Here is a 17,983-nt window from a genome sequence, read left to right on the forward strand (position 1 = left end):
GTCACAAACAGTGTACAAGAGTTTGTTTTTCTCCAGCATTTATTATTTGTAGATTTTTTGATGATGGCCATTCTGACTGATGCAAAGCAATATTTCACTGTAATTTTGGTTTGCATTTCTCTGATAATTAGTGATGTTGAACATCTTTTCATGTGCATTTTGGCCATTTATTGTCTTCTTTGGAGAAATATTCATTTTGATCATCCTCCCATTTTTTGATTGGGTTTTTTTTTAAAATATTGAGCTATATGAGCTTTTTGTATATTTTGGAGATTAATCCCTTTTTTGTTGCTTCATTTGTAAACATTTTCTCCCATTCTAAGTGTTGTCTTTTCATTCTGTGTATGGTGTCCTTCCCTATGCAGAAGACTTTAAATTTAATTAGGCTCCCTTTATTTCTGTTTTCATTTTTCATTACTATAGGAGGTGGATCAAAAAGGATCTTGCTGCGATTTATGTCAGAGAGTGTTCTGCCTATGTTTTCCTCTAAGAGTTTTAAACTATCCAGCCTTAAATTTGTCTTTAATCCATTTTGAGTTTATTTTTGTGTATGTGTCAGAGTGTGCTCTAATTTCATTCTTTTACGTGTAGTTGTCCAGTTTTTCCAGCACCACTTATTGAAGAGACTGTCCTTTCTCCATTTTATATTTTTGCCTCCCATGTCATCCATTAGGTTACCGTAGGTGCCTGGGTTTTCTCTGGGGTTTCTATCCTGTTCTATTAATCTCTGTTTCTGTTATTGTGCCAGTAACATACTGTTTTGATTATTTTGCAGTATAGTCTGAAGTCAGGGAGTTTGATTCCTCCAGCTGGTTTTCTTTCTCAAGATTGCTTTTGCTATTCATGGTCTTTTGTGCCTCCATATAAATTGTAAAATTTTTTGTTCCTCTTGTGTGAAAGATGCCACTGGTATTTTGATAGGTATTGCATTAAATCTGTAGATTGTTTGAACAGTACAGTCATTTGCACAATATTGATTCTTCCAATGAAAGAACATGGTATACCTCTCCATCTGTTTGTGTCATCTTTTATTTCTTTCAACATTATCTTATAGTTTTCTAAGTATAAGTCTTTTGCCTCCTTAGGTAGGTTTCTTTCTGGGTATTTATTCTTTTTGAATAAATAAATGAGATTGTTTCCTTAATTTCTCTTTCTGATCTTTTGTTGTTAGTGTACAGGAATGCAAGATATTTCTGCATATTAATTTTGTATCCTACAACTTTACCAAATTCATTGATGAGCTCTAGTAGTTTTCTAATAGTGTTTTTAGGATTTTCAATGTATAGTATCATGTCATCTGCAAACAGTGACCATTTTATTTCTTCTTTTCAAATTTGGATTTCTTTTATTTCTTTTTTCTTCTCTGATTGCCATGGCTAGGATTTCAAAAACTTCGTTAAATAAAAGTGACAAGAGTGGACAACCTTGCCTCATTCCTGATCTTCCAGGTAATGCTTTCAGTTTTCACAGTTGAGAATGAAATGGTGTTTGCTATGGGTTTGTTACATAACCTGTACTATGTTGAGGTAGGTTCCCTTTATGCCCTCTTTCTGGAGAGTTTTTTTTTTTTTTATCATAAATGAATGTTGAATTTTGTCAAAAGATTTTTCTGCATCTATTGAGATTATCATATAGTTTTTATTCTTCAGTTTGTTCATGTAGTGTATCACATTGATTGATTCACATATACTGAAGAATTTTTGTATCTCTGGGAAAAATCCACTTGGTCATGGTTTATGATCGTTTTAATGTGTTGTTGGATTCCATTTGTAAGTATTGTGTTGAGGATTTTGTATCTGTATTCATCAGTGATATGGGCCTGTAATTTTCTTTTTTATGTGACATCTCTGTCTGGTTTTGGTACCAAGTTGAGGGTGACCTCACAGAATGAGCTTGGGAGTATTCCTTTCTCTGCAATTTTTGGGAAGAGTTTCAGAAGGATAGGTATTAACTGTTCTCTAAATGTTTGATAAAACTTGTCTGTGAAGCCATCTGGTCTTGGATTTTGTTTGTTGGAAGTTTTCAAATCACAGTTTCAATTTTAGTAGTTGTGACTGCTCTGTTCATATTTTCTATTTCTTTCTTGTTCAAGCCTGTTAACTCCCTTCTTTTGAATGTAGGCTGGACCTGGCAATGTTCTCCTAACTAGGAGAATATGGCTAAAGGGAGAGGACATAATTTCTGAGCTTCAGTTTGGGAGACTGTGACTCTGGAAACGACTGCTGTCTTGGTTTGTCCAGCTTGATGAAGTAAGCTGCCATCCTGCAGGGGCCTGTGTGACAAGGAACTGAGGGTGGTCTCCAGCTGACAGCTAGCAAGGAACTGAGGCTCTGAGTCCAAGAACCCATGAGAAATGGAATCTAGACAACCAGTCAACCAAGGAGTGAACCAAAAAGTAGATCCTGCCTCAAATGAACTAAGACACAGACGACAGTGGCCCCAGGTGGAACTCTGGCTGCAGCCTTGTAAGAGACCCTGAAGCAGAAGACCCAGACAGACAAGCTTTGCCTGAATTCCTGTCCAGACAAACTACAGGATAAGTTTCTTGAAATCACCAAGTTCTTGGGCAATGATTTTCTAGCAGTAAAAAGCAATATAAGAAGCACCCTATTTCTAGTTTTAAAGACTAAAATCACTGTACAACTTACAATTTCTTTGGCCTTTTAAACTTAAAATAAATAATTGGAGATGCAAAAATTGAAGTACAATATGACATCAGAAATTTTAAATAACATACATTCCTCATTATCAGTGATTTATTCCAAATAGAGCCATGCCGTCTAGGGCCACCCAAGATAGACAGGTCATGGTGGAATGTTCTGACAAAATGCGGTCCACTGGAGAAGGGAATGGCAAACCATTTCAGTATTCTTGCCTTGAGAACCCCAGGAACAGCATGAAAAGGCAAAAAGGACACTGAAAGATGAACCCCCCAGGTCAGTAGGTGCCCAATATGCTACTGGAGATCAGTAGAGAAATACTTCCAGAAAGAATGAAGACACGGAGCCAAAGCAAAAACAATACACAGTTGTGGATGTGACTGGTGATGGAAGCAAGGTCCAGTGCTGTAAAGAGCAATTCTGCACGGGAACCTGGAATGTTAAGTCTGTGAATCAAGGTAAATTGGAAGTGGTCAAACAGGAAATGGCAAGAGAGAATATCGACATTTCAAGAATCAGTGAACTAAAATGAACTGGAATGGGTGAATTTAACTCAGATGACCATTATATCTACTTCTGTGGGCAGGAATCCCTTAGAAGGAATGGAGTAGCCATGATGGTCAACAAAAGAGTCCGAAATGTAGTACTTGGATGCAATCTCAAAAACAACAGAATGATCTTTGTTCATTTCCAAGGAAAACCGTTCAGTATCACGGTAATCCAGGTCTATGCCCTGACCAGTAATGCTGAAGAAGTTGAAGTCGAACAGTTCTATGAAGACCTACAAGACCTTTTAGAACTAACACTCAAAAAAGATGTCCTTTTCATTATAGGGGACTGGAATGCAAAAGTGGGAAGTCAAGAAACACCTGGAGTAACAGGCAAATTTGGCCTTGGAATACAGAATGAAACAGGGCAAAGGCTAACAGAGTTCTGCCAAGAGAAAGCTCTGGTCATAGCAAACACTCTCTGACAACAGCACAAGATAAGACTCTACACCTGGACATCACCAGATGGGCAACACCAAAATCAGATTGATTATATTCTTTGCATTCAAAGATGGAGAAGCTCTATACAGTCAGAAAAAAACAAGACCAGGAGCCGACTGTGGCTCAGGTCATGAACTCCTTATTGCCAAACTCAAACTTAAATGAAGAAAGTAGGGAAAATCACCACTAGACCATTCAGATATGAACTAAATTAAATCTTTTACGATTATACAGTGGAAGTGAGAAATAGATTTAAATCTATTAGGCACTCTAATAGATAGAGTGCCTGATGAACTATGGATGGAAGTTCGTGCCATTGTACAGGAGACAGGGATCAAGACCATCCCCATGGAAAAGAAATGCAAAAAAGCAAAATGGCTGTCGGAGGAGGCCTTACAAATAGCTGTGAAAAGAAGAGAAGCGAAAAGCAAAGGAGAAAAGGAAAGATATTACCATTTGAATGCAGATTTCCAAGGAATATCAAGGAGCAATAAGAAAGCCTTCCTCAGTGATCAATGCAAAGAAATAGAGAAAAAGAACAGAATGGGAAAGACTAGAGATCTCTTCAAGAAAATTAGAGATACGAAGGGAACATTTCATGTAAAGATGGGCTCGATAAAAGACAGAAAGGGTAGGGACCTAACAGAAGCAGAAGATATTAAGAAGAAGTGGCAGCAATACACAGAAGAACTGTACAAAAAAGATCTTCACAACCAAGATAATCACGATGGTGTGATCACTCACCTAGAGCCAGACATCCTGGAATGTGAAGTCAAATGGGCCTTAGGAAGCATCACTACAAACAAAGCTAGTGGAGGTAATGGAATTCCAGTTAAGCTATTTCAAATCCCAAAAGATGATGCTGTGAAAGTGTTGCACTCAATATGTCAGCAAATTTGGAAAACTCAGCAGTGGCCACAGGACTGGAAAAGGTCAGTTTTCATTCCAATCCCCAAAAAAGGCAACGCCAAAGAATGCTCAAACTACGGCACAATTGCACTCATCTCACGCTACTAAAGTAATGCTCAAAATTCTCCAAGCCAAGGTTCAACAATATGTGAACTTCCAGATGTTCAAGCTGGTTTTGGAAAAGGCAGAGGAGCCAGAGATCAAATTGCCACCATCCACTGGATCATTGAAAAAGCAGGAGTTCCTGAAAAACATCTATGTCTGCTTTATTGACTATGCCAAAGCCTTTGACTGTGTGGATCACAATAAATTGTGGAAAATTCCGAAAGAGATGGGCATATCAGACCACCTGACCTGCCTCTTGAGAAATCTGTATGCTGGTCAGGAAGCAACAGTTAGAACTGGACATGGAACAACAGACTGGTTCCAAATAGGAAAAGGAGTATGTCAAGGCCATATATTGTCACCCGGCTTATTTAACTTATATGCAGAGTACGTCAGGATAAACACTGGCTGGATGAAGCACAGGCTAGAATCAAGATTGCCAGGAGAAATATCAATAACCTCAGATATGCAGGTGACACCACCCTTATGGCAGAAAGTGAAGTGAAGCAAAGTGAAGTCACTCAGTCGTGTCCGACTCTTTTCGACCCCATGGACTGTAGCCTACCAGGCTCCTCAGTCCATGCGATTTTCCAGGCAAGAGTACTGGAGTGGGTTGCCATTTCCATCTCCAGGGGATCTTCCCAACCCAGGGATCGAACCTGGGTCTCCCACATTGTAGACAGACACTTTACTGTCTGAGCTACCAGGGAAGGTGGAGTGAAGAAGAACTAAAAAGCCTCTTGAGGAAAGTGAAAAGAGGAGTGAAAATGTTGGTTTAAAGCTCAACATTCAGAAAACTAAGATTATGGCAAATAGATGGGGAAACAGTGGAAACAATGGCTAACTTTATTTTTGGGGGCTCCAAAATCACTGAAGATGGTGACTACAGCCATGAAATCAAAAGATGCTTACTCCTTGGCAGGGAAGTTATGACCAGATTTCAGGCTCCCTCCTTCATTAATTGAGCAAATACCCAATGAGCCAAACCTCTTAGACAACATACTGAAAAGCAGAGACATTACTTTGGCAACAAAGGTCTGTCTAGTCAAGGCTATGGTTTTTCCAGTGGTCATGTATGGATGTGAGAGTTGGACTGTGAAGAAAGCTGAGTGCTGAAGAACTGATGCTTTTGAACTGTGGTGTTGGAGAAGACTCTTGAGAGTCCCTTGGACAGCAAGGAGATCAAACCAGTCCATCCTAAAGGAGATCAGTCCTGAGTGTTCACTTGGAAGGACTGATGTTGAAGCTGAAACTCCAATACTTTGGCCGCCTCATGCGAAGAGTTGACTCATCTGAAAAGACCCTGATGCTGGGAAAGATTGAAGGTGGGAGGAGAAGGGGATGACAGAGGATGAGATGGTTGGATGGCATCACCGACTCGATGGACATGAGTTTGGGTAAACTCCAGGATTTGGTGATGGACAGGGAGGCCTGGCTTGCTGCAGTCCATGGGGCCACAAAGAGTCAGACATGACTGAGCAACTGAACTGAACTGAACTGAACTGAACTGAACTGAACTGAGCTGAACTGAACTGAACTGAGTGGTATAACAAGTGATTTCCTCTTTGTACTTTTATGTATCTACTACATTTTCTACAATTAGCAAGTGTAGAATTATAATCAGAAACTGGATAATGAAATATATCATTGAATGTATAAAATATGGTTGGTTGTTTAGTTGCTAAGTCATGTCCAACTCTTGTGACCCCATGGACTGTAGACTGCCAGGCTCCTCTATCCATGGGATTCTGCAGGCGAGAATAGTGGAGCGGGTTGCCATTTCCTTCTCCAGGGGATCTTCCCATCCCAGGGATGGAACCTGGGTCTCCTGCACTGCAGGCAGATTCTTTACCAACAGACCTATGAGGGAAGCCCATATAAAATATCCCCCTCCCCAAATGCAGTCAGTATAATAAATCAAAGGAAGGTCCTAAGTAAAGTTCTTCACTAAATTAACTACCTTTGAAACATGATTTGACAAAATCAAGGCATTCTGACACTGACACTTAGAAGATACTGTGCGAGAGTAAGAGTAAGCAGGGGAACTCACACATGAACATACTAACATGATTTGAAATATATTTGAGTGATAGAATCAAAACAACTGCCTTGGGGGACAGGTGGTCCAGTGGTTAAGGATCTACCGTGCAGTGCAGGGGATACAGGCTTGGTCGCTGGTTGGTGAACTAGGATCCCACGTGCAGCAGAGCAGCTAAGCCCGCACACCACAGCAACCCAGGCTGCACGCCGCAGAGCCCAGGTGCAGGGCTAGAGCGTCTGTTCCAGCAACGAAGGATCTCGAGCGACACGACAAAGGTCTTGCTTGCCACAACTAAGACCTGAGACAGCCAATTTTTTTTTTTTTTTTAAGGCTCTAGCTTTCTAGGAAAAAAAGGTTATTTTTACCTGTGAACTTCAGTTCACAGCGTGGAGGCAGAAGACTCATAGCATTTATTTTAAAAAAAGGGGTAAATGCCTTGGACCACTTTGTAAAATAGTCAAACTGACCGAAAATGAAGCAGGAAAAGAAATATACCTTTCCTTCTATATTTTTAGTAAACTTTTTTGGTTAGCTCACATATATGTCTCCATGCCTAAAATAAATTTTTGAAAATGGTACCCCATGACATAGTCAGTGAAAAATTCCAACATTTACCCACATATTTTATCAATGAATTTAAGCAAGAAATAGGATATTCAGAAGTCTAATTCAAGTAAGTCATTCAGGATACCCATCTAGCAGCAGGAGGAATCACGACTCTGGTAGCTAAGTGACGAAGCCGCTTTACAGAAATCATGACTCATCTTGTGACAGAGAGAAAATGGTGTTATATATTAACTGCTTTCAAGCAGACCATCTTACTCAGTGACCGGTTTTAAAAGGCCACTACTTTCTTGGAACTGGAATATTTGATGAGACATGAAATAATGGAAAATGAATCTAGTTACAGAACTCAAGACATTTCCAACACTCCAAAGAAGAATCTAAAACTATCTCAAGATGCAGCCTGTGGCTCTGGACAGTGCAGGCGTGTGGTTCCCAGGAGCCCGTGACCATGCTTTCCTTGTGAAGTCACTATCTTAGACAGGAATGCAGAGGCCCTGGTGTAATGGTGAGGTAGAGTCGGATGATGACTGGTCTCGGCAGGAAAATATTTATCTACTGGGTCATTTTTAGCTGTGTGAGGCTGGACAAATAACAGCCTCTCTAGCTTTGTTTAAATTATTCATAAAATTAAAATAATACTTATCTACTATTTCAATGACTGGTTGGGAACCTCATATAAGATATATATTTGCGTAAAGAGCTTTTTAAACCAAAAGTGACTTAAAAAAAAAATCAATCTGGGCGTAACCAAGTACCTAAAAGAGCAAAAGTTTACCCAGGAGAAGCAATTCTAAATTAACCCATGATCAGATATGGCATTGTAAAGTTTATGCTTTATTTCTCAAGACATTGATTGCTTCAGACTGATTCTGTTCCCATAAATTCACTGGTCAGTTCTCAAACAGGTATTTTATAACTCAGTTGTTGACCAGACATGTGTCCACTGACTGGTTATTTTTGAAACATATCTTCTACACTAGCAATTAAAACCATAACTATGTGTATTTTTCTACCTACTTGGTCCTTGTTTCTGAAATGTAGTCTTTATGGTAATGCATTTTTTCTTTGGACTATAGTTGCTTTAAAAAGTTTTGTTATTTTCTGCTGTACAATGAAGTGCATCATCCTGTGTGTGTGTGTGTGTGTGTGTGTGTGTGTGTGTGTGTACTCTCCCTCTTAGACCTCCCCCCGTTGCCCCCCATTCCACCAACCTACAGTACCATCACAGTGCTGAGCTGAGCCCCGGTGTTAATGCAGCAGCTTCCCACTATGTTGCACACGTAGTAGGCATATGTCAGCGCTAATTTCCTGATCCATCCCACCTCAGCTTCCCCTTCTGTGCCCACATGTTCGTTCTGTCCATCTGCGTGTCTATTCCTGCCCCAGAACTAGCTTCATCTGTGCCATTTTTCCTAGATTCTACATGTATGCATTAATAAATGGTATTTGTTTTTCTCTTTCCGACTTACTTCACTCTGCCTGACGGATTCTAGGTCCATCCACGTTTCTATATTTTTAACTCATGTCCATAGCCAGATCTAATGGGTATATATCAACATACAAATTTTCTGAGACTTCTGTCTTCTTGAAAGGCTAGAGCTGCACACATACACACACACATCAACCTAATTGGAGCTCTGAAGCACAACCGATTCTAGCTGAAATGCAGGCTCTTCCTCCCTGTCCCTGGACCTAGGAGATTATTATTGCTTTCTCCACGGAGATTCTACTACAAGCACAATGGAAATCAATATAGACTTGGAACAGCTGAGACTAATTTTTAAATGCTGAGGCTGCCAAAAGTCACCCTTGGACAATGCCCCCAGTGTAAGCCCCTCTTGATCATACATCCATACATCTCTTCCTGTGCTCTCATCCCTACCACTCTAGCCTTCTACCAAGTTGATCCAAACTCCCATCCACAGCATATCTTCTTCCCAAGCCTTTTCCTCTAGGTACCCTAAAACCTGATTCTGCTTCTTCCTACAGCTCCAACCCCTTGCTCATCCTTTTGAGTCTGACTAAAAAAACACTCCAACTTTTTTTTATTTTAAAGATAATCTTATCAATTTTCTCAAAAAAAAAAATCTTCTGGAATTTGGCTTGAGATTACACTCAGTTTATAGATTAAGTGGAGGATAATTGACATCTTAACAATATTAACCCTTCTGACCAATAAATATAGTACCCTTTAAGTTATTTTTAATTTTTCTCAACATTTTGTAGTTTGTGTACAAATTTGCATATGTTTTGTTACATGTATCCCCAAGTATTTTGGGGATTTTGCTATTATAATTTTTATTTTCAGCTTCCAATTCATGATTGCTAGTATGTGGAAATACAACTGGATATACTGACTTTATATATAGTGACCTTGCTAAAGTCATCTGTAGCTTTTTTTGTAAATTCCTTAGGATATTCTATGTGGACAATGGTGTAATCTGAGAATTAAAATAATCTCATTCCTCTTTGCCAATCTATAAATCTTTCATTCTTTTACTGGCCTTACTGTAGTGCACTTAGCTTCTACTAAGATGTTGAATGGGAGTGATGAGAGAAAATATCTCTGCCTCATTTCTGACCTTGAGGGAAAGCAGTTAGTCTTCCACTGTTAAATACAATGTTAGCTCTTCTTTATCAAGTTAAGAAAGTTTCCTTCTACTCCGAGTTTACTGAAACTTTTTTTTTTCTCATGAGCGGCATTTGAAGATCATCAAAGGCTATTTCTGCATCTGCTGAGGTTTTCGTATGATTTGTCTTTTTTTTTTTTTTTAGTCAGTTAATATAATGGAAAAACATGCTTAGCTTTCTAGTGTTAATACAACCTCACATTCCTGGGATAAACTCTTACATTTGGTCACTGTATTAGCCTTCTAGAGCTGCCATACCAGGATACCACAGATTGGATGGCTTAAAAAACAGAAATTTATTTTCTCACATTTTAGAGGCTATAATCCAAATCTTGCATGCTAGGCTTCAGCATTATGCAAATCAAGAACTTCCAGACATCTAAGCTGGGTTTAGAAAAGGCAGAGGAACCAGAGATCAAACTGCCAACATTTGCTGGATCATAGAGAAAGCAAGGGAATTCCAGAAAAACATCTACCTCTGTTTTATTGACTCCACTAAAGCCTTTGACTGTGTGGATCATAACAAACTGAGGGAAGCTCTTAAAGAGATGGAAAAACCAGAGCATCTTACCCATCTCCTGAGAAACCTGGATGCGGGTCAGGAAGCAACAGTTAGAGCCCTGTATGGAACAGCTGACTGGTTCAGGATTGAGAACGGGGCACAATAGAGCTGTCTGCTGTCACCCTGTTTGTTTAACGTATACACTGAGCACATCATGAGAAATGTCGGACTGGATGAGTTACAGGCTGGAATCAAGATAAGCAGGAGAAACTTCAACAACCTCAGATATGGCAGAAAGCGAAGAGGAACAAAGAGCCTCTTGATGAGGGTGAAGCAGAGTGAAAGAGCCAGCTTAAAACTAAATATTAAAAAAACTAAGATCATGGCATCCGGCCCCATTACTTCATGGCAAATAGAAGGGGAAAACATGGAAGCAGTAACATATTTCCTCTTCTTGGGCTCTAAAATCACTGTGGAAGGTGACAGCAGCCGTGAAATCAGAAGGTGATTGCTTCTCAGCAGGAAAGTTATGACGAACCTAGCGAATGTGTTGAAAAGCAGAGATATTACTCTGCCAACAAGGGTCTGCTTAGTCAAGGCTTTGGTCTTTCCAGTGGTCACATACTGTTGTGAGAGCTGGACTGTAAAGAAGGCAGAGCACCAAAGAACTGATGCCTTCTAACTGTGGTGCTGGAGAAGACTCCTGAGAGTCCCTTGGACTGCAAGGAGATCCAACCAGTCCATCTTAAGGGAGATCAACCCTGATTACTCATTGGAAGCACTGATGCTGAAGCTGAAGCTTCAGTATTTTGGTCATCTGATGCAAACAGCTGACTCATTGGAAAAGTCCCTGATTCTGGGAAAGGTTGAGGGCAGAAGAAGAGGGCGTCAGAGGATGAGATGGCTGGATAGCATCACCAATGCAATTGACATGAACTTGGGCAAATTTCAGGCAATGTTGAGGGCCAGGGAGGCCTAGCATGCTACAGTCCATGGGGTCTCAAAGAGTTGGACACAACTGGGCAACTGAACAACGACAACAATCTAAAGTTGCTATTAGGGCTGGTTTCTGGTGAGATCTCTCCTGGCTTGCAGAAGGCCCTCCTTGATGAGTTCTCACAGTCTTTCCTCTGTGGACCTGCACTGAGAGAAGTCTCAGGTCTCCCTCCTTCTTGGTGCAAGAACACCAGTCCTTAGGATTAGGGCCCATTTTTAGGACCTCATTTAACCTCAGTTCTCTCTTTAAAGGCCTTGTCTCTGACTATAGTCATATTGCAGCTTAGAGCTTCACCTTAAGAGTTTGGCCAGGATAGGATGGGGAGGACACCAGTCAGTCTGTGACAGTCATGATGGATTATTTGTATCATATATTATTGTACTTGATTTGCTACTTTTAAGGATTATTGTATCCATATTCATGAATGATATTGGTATTAATATACAGTTTTCCTTTCTTATAATGCCTTTGATTTTGGTATCAAGGTGATTCCTCATAAAATGAACTGTGTTCTTTTTTATTTTTTTGGATGATTTTTGTAAATTTGATATTCATTTTTCCTTAGATATTTCATGGAAATCACCAAAGAACACATTCAGTACTGGATTTTTCTTTTGGGTGAAGTTTTTTATTATTTTGTTTTTATTGACCTCTAGTTGATTTATAATGCCATGTTAGTTTCAGTTGTAGAGCATGGTGATTCAGTTATATATATATGTATATATATACATATATATGCATATACATATATTCTTCTTCAGATTCTCTTCCCTTATAGGTTATTACAAAGTATTGAGTATAGTTCCTTGTGCTATACAGTAGGTCCTTGTTGGTTACCTATTTTATATAATGTAGTGTGTATATGTTAATCCCAAACTCTTTTGTCTCTCCCCCTTCCCCTTTTGTAAGAACAAATTTGTTTTATACATCTTTATCCATTCATCTGTCGATGGACATCTAAGTTGCTTCCATGTCTTGGCTATTGTAAATAGTGGTGCAATAAACATTAAGATGCATATATCTTTTCAAATTATAATTTTCTCCAAATATATGTCTAGAAGTGGGGTTGCAGGGTCATATGGTAGTTTTTTTTTTAGAAATCTCCATACTGCTGTCTATACTGTAATATCAATTTACATGCCCACCAACAGTGTAGGAGGGTTCCCTTTTCCCCACACCCTCTCCAGCATTTATTATTTGTAGACTTTTGATGATTGTCATTCTGACTAGTATGAGATGACACCCCCTTGTAGTTTCTGATCTGCATTTCTCTAATAATTAGTGATGTTGAGAATCTTTTCTGTGCCTGTTGGTCATCTGTGTATCTTCTTTGGAGAAATGTCTATTTAGACCTTCGATATATTTTTGTTTCTTTGATATTAAGTTGCATAAACTCTGTATATTTTGGAGATTAATTCCTTGTCAGTTGCTTCACTTACAAATATTTTCCACCTGTCCAGAGGTTGTCTGTTTTACGGTTTCCCTTACTGTGCAAAAAGATTCTAAGTTTAATTAGATCCCATTTGTTTGTTTGTTTGTTTTCACTACTCTAGGAGACAGATCCAAAAAGATAATGCTGCAATTTATGCCAAAGGGTATTCTGCCTATGTATTCCTCTAGCACTTCTATAATGTTTGGTTTACATTTAAGTCTTTTATCCTTTTTGAGTTTTTTGGGGGCATGGTGTTAGAGAATGTTCTGATTTCATTCTTTTACATGTAGCTGTCCAGTTTTCCCAGCACCACTTTTTGAAGAGATTGTCTTTTCTCCATTGCATATTCTTGTCTCCTTCATTATGGATTATTTTACTAACAGTGTGTGAACTTATTTCTGGACGTTCTATTGTGTTCCATTGATTTATGTTTGTCTTTGTGCTGGTGCCATACTGTTTGATTACTGTGGCTTTATAGTACTGTGTGAAGTCAGGGATCCTTATTCCTCCCACTCTGTTTTTCTTTCTCAAGACTGCTTTGGGTATTTGAGGTCTTTTATGTTTCCTTATAAATTAAAGCAATTTTTGATCTTGTTTTATCAAGAAATGCCATTGGCATTTCGATAGGGATTACATTGAGCCTGTAGATTACACTGGGTAGTATAGTCATTTTGACAGTGTGAATTCTTCCAGGCCAAGAACATGGTGTATCTTTCCATCAGTCATCTTCCATTTCTTTCATCAGCATCTTAGTTTCCATCATACAGGTCTTTTACCTCCTTAGTTAGATTGTTTAATTTCTCGTTTCTGATCTTTTGTTGTTAGCATATAGAAATACAAGAGGTTTCTGTGTATTAATTTTGTATCTTATAACTTTAGCAGATTCATGGATGAGCTCCAGTTTTCAGGTAGTGTCTTTAAGATTTTCTATGTATAGTATCATGTTGTCTGCAAATACTGACAGTTTTGCTTCTTCCTTTCCAACTGGGATAACATTTACTTCTTTTTCTTCTCTGAGTGCCAAAGCTAGGACTTCCAAACCTATGTTGAATAAAAGTGACAAGAGTGGACATCCATGTACTGGTCCTGATTTTAGAGGAAATGCTTTCACCTTTTCACCACTGAGTATGATGTTGACTGTGGACTTTTCATATAAGCCTTTATAATGATGAAGTATGTTCCCTTTACATCCCCTTTCTGGAGAGTTTTTGTCATAATAGATGTTGAATTTTACGAAAATCTTTTTCTGCGTCTATTAACATGACCATATTTTTTGTTCCTCAGTTTGTTGTTTCATCACAGATTGCTGAATTTGGTGTTGAAAAAACCTTCCATCCCTGAAATAAGCCCCATTTGATCATGGTGTTTGATCCTTTTAATGTACTGCTGGATTTGGTTTGCTAGTATTTTGTTGAGGAATTTTGTGTCTATGTTCATCAGTGAGATTGGCCTATAATTTTCTTTTTTTTTTTTGGTGATATCTTTGTCTTGTTATCAGGGTGATGTTTGTTATCATGGAAAGAGTTTTGAAGTATTCCTTACTCTGCAATTTTTGGGTATAGTTTCAGAAGGATTGGCATTAATTCTTCTTTTAACGTTTCATAGAATTCTCCTGTGAAGCTATCTGGTCCTAGGCTTTCATCTGTTGAGTTTATAAATCATAGATTCAGTTTCAATATTTGTAACTGATCTAGGTATATTTTCTATTTCTTCCTAGTTCAGTCTTAGGTAATCGTACCTTAGAATTTTTCCATTTCTTCTAGACTGTTCAGTTAATTGGCATCTGGCTGCCTGTAGTGTTTTTCTGCATCTATTAATATGACCATATTTTTTGTTCTTCAGTTTGTTAACTTGTTGCATCACAATGATTGATGCTTTTGAACTGTGGTGTTGGAGAAGATCCTTGAGAGTCCCTTGGACTGCAAGGAAATCCAATGAGTCCATACTAAAGGAAATTGAATATTCTTTGGAAGGACTGAAGCTGAAACCCCAATACTTTGGCCACCTGATTCGAAGAACTGACTCATTTGAAAAGACCCCGATGCTGGGAAAGATAGAAGGCAAGAGGAGAAGGGGATGATGGAGGGTGAGATGGCTGGATGGCATCACCGACTTGATGGACATGAGTTTGAGTGAACTCCAGGAGTTGGTGATGGACAGGGAGGCCTGGCATGCTGTTGATTCATGGGGTCGCAAAGAGTCGGACACAACTGAGCGACTGAACTGAAGGTTAAGTTTGGAGATTTCTTGTTTCCTGCGATAAGCTTGTATAGCTATAAATGTCTTAGAGCTGTTTTCTGCATCTTACAGGTTTCTGAAAATTTTATTTTGAAATATTTACTCATTTGACTGCACCAGGTCTTAGTTGTGACATGCAAGACCATTAGTTGTGGTGTGTGGTATCTTTCAGCTGTGGCGCAAACGCTCAGTTGCAGCACGTGGAATCTAGTTCCCTGACCAGGGATCAAACCCAGGTCCTCTGCTTGGGAGCATGCAGCCATAGTGGACCACCAGGAAGCCCGTCATTGCTTTTGGATTATCGGGTTTCATCTTTATTTCTTCAGTGACCCATTGGTTGTTCAGTAGCATAGTAGTAACTTCCACATATTTGTTTTTTGCATTTTTTAAATTGTAGCTGATTCTTAATCTCATAGTATTGTGGTCAGAAGAGACGCTTGACAAAAATTTCAGTTTTCTTATTAAATTTACCAATGCTTTGTGTTTGGAAGGAATGATGCTAAAGCTGAAACTCCAGTACTTTGGCCACCTGATGCGAAGAGTTGACTCATTGGAAAAGACTCTGATGCTGGGAGGGATTGGGGGCAGGAGGGGAAGGGGACGACCGAGGATGAGATGGCTGGATGGCATCATGAGGAGTCTGAGTGAACTCTGGGAGTTGGTGGACAGGGAGGCCTGGCGTGCTGCGATTCATGGGGTCTCAGAGAGTCAGACACGACTGAGCGACTGAACTAAACTGTGTTCCAGCATGTGATCTATCCTGGAAAATGTTCCATATGCACTTGAAAAGTGTGTATTCTGCCGCTTTCAGATGGAATGCTCTATGAATGTTAATTAAGCCTATATGGTCTAATGTATCATTCAAAGCCTGTTTCCTCATTTTCTGCCTGATCTATTGATGTGAGGGGTTAAAGTCCCCCAGTATGACTGTGGTAATGTCAATATTTCCTTTCATGTATTTGTCTTAAGTATTGAGGTGCTCCTATATTGGTGCATATATGTTCACAATTATGATGTATTCTTCTTGGGTTGATCCCTTGATAATAATGTCATGTCCTTGTCTCTTTAGCAGTCTTTAAATCGTTTTATCTGATATGAGTATTGCTACTCCAGTTTCCTTTTGATTTCCATTCACATGGAATAACTTTTTCCATCCCCTCACTTTTGGTCTGCAGGTGTTCCTAAATCTGAAGTGGATCTCTTGTAGACACCATACAGATGGGTCTCATTAAAAAAAAAAAAAATCAATTCAGGCAGTCTATGTTTTTTGGTTGGGGCATTTAATCTCTCTGCATTTAATGTAATTACCTATATACGTATAGTTGCCATGTTGTTGTTTTCTTGCTTTGTATATTTTTGTAGGTCTTTTTATCTTCCCTTCCTCTTTTGTTCTCTCCTCTTGTGATTTGATAATTATCTTTAATGTTGTGTTTGGGTTATTTTTCTTTTTTGTGTATCTATTGTAGATTTTTGGTTTGATTACCACAAGGTTTAGATATAGCAGTATGTATGTATGTGTGTATATATAGACACAAATACATATATATATAATTTGGTGTATATATAAAATTTGGTTTAAGTTGATCTCTCAATTTCAAGCATCATGCCTTTGTACTCTCCTCCTCTCATGATTCCTGGTTTTGATATATTTGTGTGTTGATGATTTCTGCTTTTACTATATGCTTGCCTTTACTGGTGAGCTTTCCCATTTTGTAATTTTCTTGTTTCTAGTTGTGGCCTTTTCCTTTCCACCTAGAAAAGTTCATTTAGCATTGGTTATACAGTTGGTTTGGTGGTGCTGAGTTCTTCTAGCTCTTACTTGTCTGTAAACATTCTGTCAGCTCTTAACTTTCAATTAACCCTGCATTCCTACAGCAGGCTGCACTCTGTAGATCCGGGTAACTGCAGACCTGCCCTGGTCTCAACTATTTCAAAACTCTTTGGCTCATAACGTTGAAACATCGTAACCTATGGCCCTTTCATTAAGCAAGACACCGTTGCTTCTAATTTGCCGAGAGCAGTCAGTCAGCGTAGTTAGGTAACGTAACTCCCTCAACTTCTCTCCCGTCCAGTTTTACTGAGACATAACTGATGTACAGCACTGTGTAAGTTCCCACGCTAACCACCTTATTTTTTCCAGTCCTTCCTGCTCAAAAGGCATGTCCCTTTCCCTAGGGCCAATTCCTCTACCCTGACATCTGTAGAAGGCACTGAAAGTGAACCAAAAAACAGACGGTCCTGCAAATCTAGTCCATAACGCCAAGGTTATGAGATCAAAGCCTAAGGACAGCCGATGACAGGAAGTCAGCGGGGCTCTGAGCGGCGGCCAGGCAACTATTTCCTTGCTCTCTATCTCCAGTTGGTGGAACACTCCTAATCACTTCTGGTTGGTGGCTGCCAGATTAGAATTGGATCTTGCTCAAATAAACTCTTAATAAAAAAATCTTATTGAAGTACAGTCCATTTACGATGTTGTGTTAATTTCTGCTGTATAGCACACTGGTTCTGTTTTATAGTCATATTCTTTTCCACTATGATTTATCCAAGGATATTGAATATAGCTCACTGTACTATGTAGTAGGACCTTGTTGTTAATCCATCCTATGCATAATAGTTTGCATCTGTTAACCCCATATTCCCAGTCCTTCCCTTCCCACCCCCACCCCCACGGCAACCACCAATGTGTTCTCTATGTCTGTGAGTCTGTCTCTGTTTTGTAGGTCTTTTAAAGTTCTCAATAGGCCTCAATTTATCTTTAACAGACCCAATCTTTACAGTGATTTTTAGTGCTGCGAGTCATTCCAATGTCATGTTTTTTAAATAAGAAGAAGGAAAGAATACAAAAAGACAAAAAGAAGAGGAAAAGAGAAGGCAAATGTACATAGGTGGGAGGAAGAGGACAGATTTTAGGAG

The sequence above is a fragment of the Capra hircus genome, chromosome 23 (genome assembly GCF_001704415.2).
Source record: "Capra hircus breed San Clemente chromosome 23, ASM170441v1, whole genome shotgun sequence".
NCBI lineage: Eukaryota > Metazoa > Chordata > Mammalia > Artiodactyla > Bovidae > Capra > Capra hircus.